The 12,819-nt window shown below is 34.6% G+C and overlaps 2 long non-coding RNA genes across 3 annotated transcripts in view; both read right to left on the bottom strand.

Moving 5' to 3' along the window:
• Nucleotides 1–2,120: 2,120 nt before the first annotated feature.
• The window catches only part of LOC127513475 (uncharacterized), a 33,251-nt gene continuing 22,552 nt past the window's right edge, over nucleotides 2,121–12,819 (bottom strand). The window contains exon 5 of the long non-coding RNA XR_007930418.1: nucleotides 2,121–2,430. This is a non-coding gene — a long non-coding RNA (uncharacterized LOC127513475). The remainder of the gene's footprint in view (nucleotides 2,431–12,819) is intronic.
• Nucleotides 6,858–11,666, bottom strand: LOC127513474 (uncharacterized). Of its 2 annotated transcripts, none has more exons than XR_007930414.1 (7): nucleotides 11,582–11,666; nucleotides 10,139–10,319; nucleotides 9,762–9,884; nucleotides 9,619–9,675; nucleotides 8,835–8,972; nucleotides 7,770–7,916; nucleotides 6,858–7,263 (listed from the first exon to the last, which is right to left on the bottom strand). It is a non-coding gene; the product is annotated as an uncharacterized LOC127513474 (long non-coding RNA). The 2 variants fall into 2 exon arrangements; XR_007930415.1 differs by having other exon boundaries at nucleotides 7,770–7,831.

The following is a 12,819-nucleotide window of genomic DNA, read 5'->3' as shown; positions in this document are numbered from 1 at the left end:
TATTGCTTCAAATAAGCTTGCTTTTGTACTTTTAAGGATTATGTTGATGCCCTTCCTCCTAAAATTCAAAGGGCTTTACATATACATAAAAACTACAAGAAATCATGAATTATGGCCATTGATTGAGGACAAAAATATCTGTGCTTAAAAGCACCATCAGGGGCCTGTTTCATAAAACAAGTTTACCAAATAATCCAGGTTTATTTCAGTAAGTCTGATTTATTTTCAGTTGATTTGATTCAAAATAATCAGACTAACTGAAATAAGCCTAGCTTATTTGGCAAACTTGTTTTATGAAACAGGCCCCTGATGTGTCTGTTCAAAAACACAAACACAGTAATTATGTAATTGGGCACTCATTTATCTGTAAATGATGGAGGATTTATACATTGGGTGAAGTTTTTTCACATTGGGTTAGGCTTTAAATTAATACTTTAAATGCACCTGTGAGTTGCTCTAAAAATAATAATAATAATGTAGATTTAATGTAATGTAATAATGAATAATGTACTGTAGATGTCTTCTTTTAAATGAGTGTAGAGTAGACAGCTGCAGAACGCAACAGTTTCACACCAGTGAGGTTAAGGGCTGTTTACCAGTGCGGTTGCTTTATATTTCCTTACCATTCTGCTAGCTTTAACTTTACTCTTGTCGAGAGATTCTTTATCTGACATGATCTGACTGCAGTAAATGACAGCAACATTAAAAAGATGCAAAAAAAAGACAGAAAAAGTGTATTTGTGTCAACAATTAAGTCATTTAATGTACATTGAGTTCTCAAATTACATTAATCAGTATGCTGGTCTCTGTAATGATGTAGAACCATATTTGTACCCAGAAGTGAGTTAAACCTGACAAAATCTCAAAAAAAAGTTTCTTGTTAGGGTTAGGTGGGGAGAAGATATTTAATTTCTACTTCAAATTCTATTCAGTGTAAGTGTGTTGCACTGTATTACAACAGACAAAACATACAAGTCCAGAATATACTAATTCAGGAACTTGGATAACAAATACAATCTTGGTCCACATCAAACATGAAATGAAATGAAAATACATGACAAAATGTTGGGCCTTGCTTAATGCAGAAGTATGATATGCAGAAATATTCTTGTCTGTAACACTAGAAAAATCAGGAGCAATAACACATTAATTCCTCGCAACCTTTGGCTGGTAGGATCTCCTCACTGTAATTCAGTATCTCTGAGAAGTAACAGATACTATGGGCCCTATTTTAAAGATCTAAGCACATGGTCTAAAGCGCATGGCGCAAGTGCACCTAGGGCATGTCCGAATCCACTTTTGCAGGTTTAACAACAGGAAAAATGGTCAGCGTGCCCGGCGCATGGTCTAAAAGGGTTGTCCCTAGTCTTTTAATGAGTAATGGGTGTGTTTTGGGCGTAACGTAACGTGCAGTAAAGTCTCATCTCCCATTCCCAACCTCATCTGCTCGTGCATGAGGTTAAAGCGCAAGAGCAGACCATCTATGGGACAAGCCGAATTCCACCAAAGCATTTTTATCTTTATGCACACAGTAATAATCTTTTACATTGTAATCCTTTAATTTTTATTATTTGGCATGTTTGTGTGCTGCTGCGCATCCCTGTGTTTTTAATAAACAGAATGTGCACACGTTGTGCACCCGCCCATAGGCGCATATTATTAACACGCTCTTTAAATAACAAAAAAAATATTGGGCCATTGACTTTAGACCAAGTTTTGGTTGGTCAATGGCGCAGTCTATTTCAGTTGCCTCAAAATAGCAACGTGCCAACAATGCACCTGAACACACCTCAGTTTACAGACCTGCACACCCATTGGTGCACAAAATGGGTGCAAATGCATTTGCTATTTAAACAACGTAGTGCAGGAAAATGATAACTGTGTCGGGCTGAAACTAGCAAAAAACACTTGCGTCACGCCTGGTGCCGCATTGCGCCGGGTGTATGATAGGGCCCAAAATGTTAATACACAAGAGAATCAGACTCATTATTAGTTTTAGTTCCGCTAACAAGAACCACACAGACTATTTTTATAGGCTGTACTGTCTTTGATAAAGAGAAAAACAATAAAGAATGTTGTGATTGACTTATAGTTCCTATACAGTATGATGTGCACTAATGTTAAAGCCAGTTTACCATGAAACATCCTGGTCACGTTATATTTACTTTTCATTTTGCTAACTTGACATTTGGTTGTGGATCGTTTAGTGGATTCGCGTCATTCCCTAAAAACATTGACTTCAACACAAATAGCTATTGGTTGTTGGGCTAAAACCACCACTAAATCATTTACCTAGTCTAACAAAACATTGACAACTGTAGAGTCTCTGTTGCAGGTGGCTTTGCAGGCAAATGCTGAGATACAGATGGAGATGATGAACTGAGGAATGGTGAACACCAGCATTATTCCGACGATCCGCAAAATAAGATACTGCAAAACAAAATTTATATTGAAGCAGGCAGCATGTTGAACTAATTATAGGAGCCTCTTAACAATCAGGATATATATTTAAGCAATAATGGGCTAGGTGCACAAGATGTCGCCTGAGAGCTTCAGCGATGCAAGTGTGTGTATGTTTACTTCCGCTCATAGCCTACTCTTTTGGTCTTAGCGACGTTCGCATTTGCTGTAAGGAGAAACTTTTATATGAAACTTGGCCATATAATGAATGTTTTTCTAAACAAAACATTTTTCTTATATTATTGTGTATCTCCGTGCAGTAATACATCGAGATACATTAATAGGCCTATATCGGGAGATTATCTGTTCATTCTGCAGTTCAGACACAGTGGTTAGTGAAAATCCACAGGGATCTCTTCTTTCATACAAAACACTCAAGTGTATAATATACATGTCCTGATTTTGTTCTGACTGCTGGGGGACTAAATGGCTCAAAACTGTCTTCTCTTTCTGCGTGGAACATCACCTCATCAAGATCTAACGTTTGCTATAACTGTCAACTGAAGTATCAGTCCTCATAAACAAGCATGATACAATGTAGACTCGGTGTGTGGTTTAGTAACTTTAATTGATAACATTATTGCTGTAGTATAGTTGTGTGAGTTCTCACGAGAATGTACGAGAGTGTACAAGAAGGTAAGAGAGTTGTAAAATGTGTAAATTTTTACAGGTTAAAAATTCAACAGGTTTATGCACACACTTGCTAGATCGGAAATCCAACATGACGGCCATGCATGTGCAACTAGCCCATTGAGAAAAAATTCTGTCATTATTCCAAACCTGCATACCTTTCTTTTGTGAAACATGACAAATTTTGAAGACTGTTTTCCACACATTTACAATGAACGGTAACTGGAGAATTCAAGCTATTTATTAATAGCAACCAATGTCATGAAAGCTACATCTGTCATGAGAGTGGATGTCACAATTTTTAGTGAATAATGACATAATCCTGTTTGTTTCTCACACAAGGCTATCATATGGCTTGGAATGCTTTTATAACACTTGTAAATGTCTTGTCCTCATTGTAATTGTATGCAAAATAGCGACCAGTACAGTCTTCAGAATTTCTCCATGTGTTATATGGAAGAAATAATGTCATACCGGTTTGGACACATATGGCGGTAAATGATGACAGAAACTGTCCCTTTAAATAAATAACACAGCAATTAAAAACTAAAAACAAATGAATGCACATTACACATGAATGCAAAATATATACTGTAATACCTCATCATATAAACTTGGATGAAGCTCAATGAAACTCACAATAAGGGATCCCCAGTAGGTTATGCCACTTTGGGCAAGAATAGCAGGGTAATTGTAGTTATGGATGGTGAGTAGAATACCAAGAAAGAAGATCAACACTCCATTCATTACCTGGAAAGTCTAAAGGGCAGACATAGGTCAGGTGTTTTATCCATGATGACATGCAAGGATGCCTTTGTCCAAACAAAAACTTTTTAGTACCAAACAGCAACAACTTACATTAAAACAATCACTGGTGTGTAAGATAATATTTCTCAAAACATATTTTTTAAAATTATTTTATCAGAAAATTGTATGTAAACAGACAATCTAAAAAAAGGAACATAGATGTTAAGTAAAATAAGTTTATAAAATATTTTACCTGCAATGAGATTTTTTTATGTGTAGTATCAAGGCGGCGAAGGATCCATTTGTTGTATCCTTCATTGCTCAGGAGACATTTGGAGAACACATTTGAATAAATATACTGCAGTACAGTACTTGAAAAATAATAGTACAGTATGTAAAAAATGTTTTTTTTTTGTTTGTTTTTTTTACATTTAACATTTTTTTAACATATTTAACCTATTCTATTACACTTAATAAAAAATAATGAACTTTTTAAAATAGCATCATAATACCAATTGGGTAACCTCTCTGATTGGTGCATCTCACAATGGTTCCCTGCGGGTCATATGCTGCCTTCACCTGCTATTGGGAATTTCCTACTTACCACTTATGAAATGTGGTTGTGTTTGTTGTCGGAAATAGGAATCATGGAGGACACCAGGTTTATTCTTTCCTATTTTTTGGGGAAATCTTATATTGGGATAATCTTATATGGGATATTTAATTTTGAATAAATGCGTCCCATTCATTGACATCCATGTAAACATTCACAGCGCTATCTAGATAGTCAGCTTGCTGACGATTCTAAAATTTCAATCAAATACATGATATTTTAGCCATGTACAAAACATACAACATGCTTCAAATGACAATGATATACCTATATGTAAATATGCACTACTTTAATGACATGACAAGGCTGTTTAGCTGTTGTGGAAAAAACTAATAAAGGATACCAGTCACAGCAGCAATCGTTCTCCCCTCTGATCATGTTTAAAGTTTATGGCCAACCCAACTGGAACTTCAAAATTATTTCAAAACTTCAAAATCAAAATTATCCCTGAGCTTCCCAGTAGTAATGACTTGAGAGAGTGTTCATTTCCAATTTTCAACTATAGAAACTTTTATTAACGATTCCAATAGCATGTGAATTCAGCAGGTATACACTGTTCTGTTATGTGTGTCATTACAACATAACCTGACACAAAACCTTGTGCTTTCTGTTTTTTACATGATGATAAATTGCTTTTTTAAGTAATTAACTCTAAAATCATCAGGTAATATCATTGACAGAGTGATTCGCGTCAACACTCATAGAAAGAATATGTTAATAAAGATGTGTTTTTGTTTGGTGAGTAATGTATGTAATGTGTTTGGTTGGTCATGTGTAGTCCATGTGTTTCTCTTCGCAAGACACAAATAACTATTTTCTGTAATGAATTCATCAATCGCAAAAACTAACAAGTGTAATTAAGTAGGATTGAGTAATGAACAAAATGTTTTAAGGGGCATTTGTTGCATATGTACAGGTCTATGTGTCAGTGTCAGTGTAAGCATTGTGCCTAGCCCAGTTATCTTTTTCTCATGGAAAGCAGATGTGAATAAATATTTGGTTGGTAATGTATTTGCAATGGACGTATGTGCTTTTCACATTGTGTGGGGATTTACGGAGGGTGAGCACCCACTAACAGAAACATAAATCGGGAGCTAAATTCTTCAGGTCAATTTTCTAATAATTATAAAATATTCACAAATATTCTGTTTGATATGCAAATATTCCTGTTGTTACAGATTATTTTTTGGTAACACTTTATTATGATGGTCCACTTTAGGCATATTATACTATAATTTTATTACTAATTATATGTCACTTTTCAACTACATATCAGCTATACCAGTCATTACGGTATTTGTAGGCTGTCTGCTTAATACTTTCTTTTGATGCTACCCCAAGACATTCTACTTTGCAACTACGTCAACTTATTCGAATTACCCTAACCCAACAGTCTACTACAGTCTTCTAATATTCTAATGAGAGTTAGTTGACATGTAGTTGACAAGTTACTTATAGTTAGTAGAATGTCTAAAGTGGACAATCAAAATAAAGTGTAACCTTTTTTTCTGTTCAGTTCTGTAACAATATTCTCAAGCATTTGTCCAAAACTTGTCCAAATGTTGTCCCAACTTTACAAATTGAGTTATTTGAACAAACATTTTTACATTCAACCATGTTGTGCCAGTTCCCAGCATGCATTACAATTGTTGATCATCACCATGTTTGAGATTTGTGTTAACATGAGACGTGTTGAGGTGTTGAGCTATATGTTCTTTTCGTTGCAGCTTTTGCAACTTATTTGCCCGAAATGGGTAAACTGTGCGCCTCCAGTTTTAAGAGGCAAATGATGTTCATGTCATGTAGTTACCTTTGAAAATGAAACATGGAGATGAAAAAAACAAGGATTGTTGCTGCTTGCATTGCTAAACATTCTTTGGTTGTCTTGATAAGAAGTTTTAAGTTCAAAAGACTGCCTGTACTCATTATATGACCAAAGGTTTTTAAGTTGACTTTAACTGGTGTGAATTAGTTGAGCTAGCTTAAAAAGTTGAGTGCGATAGGTTGCCTTATTTTTTCAAGTTGGCTCAACTTGGTTTTTTTAGTTGTCTTGACAAGAAGTTTTAAGTCCAAAAGATTACCTGGTACTCATTAGATGAACAAAAGTATTTAATAGGGCTTGGATGATACATCGATTCTCGATCGATATAATGAATCTGGATCGATCCTGATATTTTCTCTCTCTAATTGATTCTGAGTTTAGTTTTTAACCGCGTACTCTCAAACGCTTACGAAGAAGACTGCTGGACAGTGCTTGTGCGTTCGGCTGAGTCATGTAAGTGGTTAAATATACTTGCACCCCAGTTCAGAATGCTTTTATGATGTGAGATTTGTAATTCTCTTCAACCTTTTTGAACTTTATGAATGATTATTTTATGTTTAAGTAGTGTGTTTAAAGGAACTGGAATCAGGCAGTGTACGAGTGTTTCTAAAGCACGTATAGCAGTGCCATCTGCTGTTTAAAAACTAAGCTCAGAATCGATTCGAGAGAGAATCGCAATACACTGAAAAATATCAGAATAGCTCCACATTCTTCGTATCGCAAATCAAGATTCAATGTATTGTCCCAGCTATAGTATTTAAGTTGATTTTAACTGGGGCAAATTAGTTGAGTTAACTTAAAAAGCTGAATGCAATAAGTTGCCTTATTTTTTTAAGTTTATTTTAACTTTATTTTTTTTACAGTGTAGAGAAAAGAAAAAAAAAAAAAAAAAAAACATGCTTGAGTAATCAGAAGCAATAATATGAGATATTAATTCCTTGCAAACTGCAACCTTTAGATGGTAGCATCTTCTTACTGTGACTCAGTATCCCTGGGAAGTAACAGACAAGATATGTTAGTGCACAAGAGACTAACAAGATCAACACACCATAAAAGCTTTTTTTTTTTTTTTTTGGCTATGCTGAGAGGAATAAGTGAAAAGCCCAGCCACCTAATTCAACAGTCTAGCAGTAGGGAAAAGGCTGTAGTTTACAATGAAGCATGTTGTGATTGACATAGTTCCTATATTGTTTTCATACAGTATAATCTGCAGTTGTTGTTTTTTAGTTTAATTATAGAAGTAAATGAGTTATGTGCTGTGGCATAACTACATTTCAACAATACAAGACTAAAGATAGTTTATTGAAAATTGTAGTTTAGACTATTGTAGTCCTATAGTTTCAGACCACTGAAGCTAAAGACAGTTTACAATTGAACATATTCTGGTTGCTTCATATTTCCTTTCTATTCTGTTAATTTACCTTTGTGGTTGTGGCTTGTTAAATCTAAATACAAATAACTTTGTTGTTGATGTAACAATTACATTATTATATTTACCTGGTTTAGTGCCACATTGACCACTGTAGCGTCGGCGTTGCGTGTGGCTTTGCAGGCAAATCCTGAGATACAGATGGAGATGATTAATTGAAGGATGGAGAACACCAGCAATATTCCAGTGATCCCCAGACTATATTTCTGTGTATTCTGTAAAATAATACAATTCAATATAAAATATTCAACATGATCATATGAATGTAGTTTTACAAATAATATCCCATAAATTATATTAAGTGAGTTTCCAAAAGTTATATTATATTGCATTACACTGTATATTGTAACATTGTGTGGCTGTAAAAAGCGCACAACGAAGAAGATGAGTGAAATACACAGTCTTTAATATCATAGCAAGAACGATCACGTTCACATAGACAATAACCGACAAAGGACTGAACAGAACAGGGAGTATAAATGAAGACTTCAGATGTCACTTCATCCTCTTCAGAAGACTTCAGCCTGTAAGTGCCATATGAAATTTTCTTCTAAAATGAGCATTTTTATCAAGCTTGTATGTTTATGTTCAGTTATTTCACTTTAATGGCAATGAAAAGGACCTATTAATTGCCATTAAAGTGAAATTACCTAAACATACAAGCTTGATAAAGATGCTCATTTTAGAAGAAAATTTCAGATGGCACTGAGAGGCTTTTGCATCTGAAGTCTTCAAAACACATGGTAAATGAGGGAACTAAACAGGAACAGCTGGACGAAGATTAATTAATCAGACACAGGCAACTAATGAGAACTAATGCAGACATGAAAGAAAATGAACTAAACAGAACATATACGTGACATATATAAGGAGGCATCCTATGGCTTTCGAACATAGCACATTAGTCGCATGGGCTACTTTGCCATTTTTATGGTGTCTTTTGCATTGTTTTGGAAAAAAAAAAGACCAGCACAATCTTTATTAGTAAAAAATAGCTTCAGTTAGTAAATGATGATAAAATTGCAATTTGAGTAAACTATTTAAATAAAACAGCAATTAAAACCTAAAAATGTAAATGCAAAAAAAAACAACAACATATAAATCACATTGATATAGTTTTGTACATTTCGTACCTTAAAATGGAAACAATTATCATAACTGTAAGAGGGGCAATGTTCTTTGGAAATGAGTTTTAACTCTACGGACATCAGAACAATGGCGGTCGCTGCAGTCATGGCACTGAACACATTCATTACAAGAGAGGCTTTTACCTACAGGAAGAAAAAGTTATTAAAACTTATAACTGTTGAATATTAGATGAGTTAGGCAAGGTCAGTTGTGTACCTTAAGCAACTTCTAATTAGAGGTCCAGTTTTCTTGATCCTTTTTTCCTACCATTTAAATACTTTGCTGATACTGATATCTGTGGTTATATTTTTGACAGCTTGGTTTTATATTGTAAACAATTACTCCTGTTTATGTTCGCTGATCAATGTTTATATGTGAATAAAAGCCTATATATATATGGCTAGTACCTTTTAATTATTTTAATTTCAAGATCTTAAAGTGATTAATCTAAACAAGCTTATATTTTATAACTGGGCAAGACTTGAAATAACTTTATTAAAAATATCCTAAAATACCGTGTTGCACCAACCAATAAAGTTAAGCAAAACTGTTTGCTGTAAACTCCAAAATGTAAGCATTGCCAACTAAAGATTTTTAGGTAACATTGTTTAAAATTCCATGTGAAATTCACTTAAAAAGAGGCTTGTAAAAATGATGCACTATATTTTTAAGTCCAGCATGCTCTCTCTTTTTTTTCATGTGTGAATAAGTGTATGAACACTTTGGAAACAATTCAACAAAAGAAGAGTTTTCACTCACAGATTTCTCACATTATATGTACATACGTACCACACACAGGTGAAGTTTATTCTGCGCAGCAACAGACAGAGATCCAGCAGTGATGTACTGAGAGAGAAACACAGGACATTTCACAGTTCATTCTGGAAATTAAAATGAGAGGCAATAGAGCAAAACCTTTAAATGAAACTTACAACAAGGGATCCCCAGTAGGTTATGCCACTAATGACAGAAATATCTCGGTAATCGTCAATGTTACTGATGCTGCGTATGATGCCAAATAAGAAAACCACCACTCCAATCATTATTTGCACAGTCTAGAGAGGGCAGATATGGGTCAAGTGTTTATATTTTTGCATGATGGCATATCAATCATGTTTGAATACACACACACACAAAAAAGAAGCCATTAATGTTTAATGCAATATACAGTATAAATACAATCAGACAGCACACAACTAATAACTTAAGGACATACAACATTTTATTTTCTGTTCATTCTATAACAGTTGAAAATGAGATACTAAAATATTCCCCAAATCATACATAATTATAAATCATCAAAAATTACCCCCAGAGCATTTGGTTGTGCTGTGAAAAATTCTGCAAGAGTCGTATTATGATATGCTCTTCTGGCCTCCTGTCCATCATCACACGTAACAGCATCTTGTGTCATCTGTGGATTTACTTGGATGACAACTGTAGCTTTGTCAGTTGAGATGACCTTGCTGGTTTCCATTTAAAGTTTTCACCTGTAATTAAGCATTCAAATTCTGCAGTTCACAACTCACTTAAGGTTGTTTTTTCTGCGTTTCATTTACAGTATTTATATTTAAAGCATTAGCTTTTATCTCCATACCGAAATCCCAGATGGCCAGACAGTGATTTATCTTTTATAAATCGTTAAAATATTTGTGTCTGGGATGCACGGAAACTGTAGTGTACACCGCAAGTTTTTAAATGCTTAGCTTAAGTGTGTAATATGAATAACCAGTTCTCATAAACAGCTGTTTAGATAGTATTCTCAAGTGAAACGAGTAAAGGCTTGGACCCGGAATGAGCATTTCTTACATCATGGCTTAACGAGTGGATAGTCTGCAAGCATTGATTGGCTCTATTTGCTCCATCTGTAGTTATCTGCACTGTTCACACAAGTATGAGGCATCTCTGCTCACTTTGGCTAAACAGAAATGTGTCCCTTCGCAAAATCAAACACTGACAAATAAGAGAACATGATGCTGTATGACAGGGGTGCAAAACTCCTGGAGGGGCCACAGCCTTGCAGAGTTTAGCTTCAACCCTAATTAAACACACCTGATCCAGCTCATGAAGTCCTTCAGGCTTATTTGAGAACTACAGGTTTGTGTGTTAGAGCTGGTTGGAACTAAACTCTGCAGGGCTGTCTGTGATCCTTCAGGAATTGAGTTTGCACCCCTGCTGTATGAATTCTAGAACTGATACAGGGCAAATTGTTCAGCTTTGTTAAATGTAAGCTTTGTTATGACTGCATCATCCATGACTTCTAGGAATAATATAAAGTAATTAATTTCATGTATGATGCAATACCAGCTTCAGATTGCATCAATCATTGTTTTGCCTAAAAAGCAATTGCTGTCCAAATCCAGTAATATATTTATTCATAGATCCATTCAAAGATGTATTCTCTGATTTAAATTGAGACCCCTTCCCTTTCACGAGTTCACACTTATATACATATAATTAAATAGACTAAAGGTTATGTGTATTTGGCATGCTTCAAGCTCGGAATTTGGCCCGAACCCAGAGAACTCCCAATAGCATATCTTGAAAACTAGACCCAACTAACAATTTTAAGAATAATTTTCTTGTCGTTCTCAGTAACCCAGAATTAGTAAAGTTTGACTGCATTTATTTCAGAAGCATTTTGGCTGTAGACCAGTGTTATTTTTAACTGATGCTTATCAAAGTGTGTAAATAAATGTAGGCATCATAATAAAAAACGTATAAATGTTAAATGATGCATAAAATATTTTACCTGAAATGAGTTGTCGATGTGGATGTCTGATCGCTTTTATGGTATATCTTCGTGTGTGTGGACAGTGAAGAACCACAGAGGAGGAGCTTACTGCTTCAAATGAGCTTGCTTTATACTTTTACTATATTATGTTGATGCACTTCCTCCTAAAATTCAAAGGGCTTTGCATATAGATATAAACTACAAGAAATCATAAATTACAGCTATTGATTGAGGACAAAAATATCTGTGCTTAAAAGCACCAGCAGATGTGTCTGTGTTCAAAACACAAACACAATAATCATGTTGATGGCACTCATTTATCTGATAGAATGATGGAGAAAAGCCTTAAATTATATAAAATGCAGTTGAGTTTTTTTTCTTCTTCTTTGTATGGCTTTGAATTCAATTATCAAAATTCAACAAATCTGAAACATCACCTATGAGCAATGAGTGCTAATTAATGAGAGGCACACTGGAGCTAAGGCATTAACAAATTTTTATTTATTTATTTTTTTCCACTTCGGCTTAAGATTAAATGATAAAATGTATATACTGAATGCAATTTAAGTTGCTCTAGGAAAGAATGATAATAATAATATAGATGTAATAATTTAAAGGGATAGTTCACCCAAAAATGAAAATTCTGTCATCCTTTACTCACCCTCAATTTGTTCCAAACCTGTATGAAATACTTTGTTTTGCTTTTCAAAATAGGCTACTATTTGGCCAGTGGAAAAGAATGAGAATAATTCTTCTCTGAAAACTTTCTCTGAACAGTATTTTATATAATTTTGATTTATTTTTTCCTAAACAAGACAAGGATAGTGAATGATTTTTAGCAATGTAATGTGATGGCATTTAGAGTCATATTTTCCCATTGTCTTGTACTGTTAAACATGGTATCACGTGGATGAGAAAATGCATGGAAATTATAAGCAGATGACATTATGCATGGTAAAACTAGGCATTGTAAGCTCCATAGATGGTTATTTTGGGGAGGAGACGGGGTGAAGATGCATGTACTGTACACACAATCTTCCACTGACTGGGTTTTATAAAGAGAATTTTGCACTGGTTCTGGCGTAAATATGGATTTATAAATCTGAAAACTTGTGCGTACACAAAATATGGCTTATGGTTGTAATAACACCTACCAAAACCATTTAATTTGTTCAGTGAAACTATGGATGCAGGTGAGTTTGCAGATCCTGAGACCGGATGCAAAGGATGAATTGACCACAAACATTTGACGATTC

This window comes from Ctenopharyngodon idella, chromosome 5 (assembly GCF_019924925.1).
Source record: "Ctenopharyngodon idella isolate HZGC_01 chromosome 5, HZGC01, whole genome shotgun sequence".
Classification (NCBI taxonomy): Eukaryota; Metazoa; Chordata; class Actinopteri; order Cypriniformes; family Xenocyprididae; genus Ctenopharyngodon; species Ctenopharyngodon idella.
The sequence above is the reverse complement of the archived record's forward strand: the minus strand, read 5'-3'. Positions and strand labels throughout refer to the sequence as shown.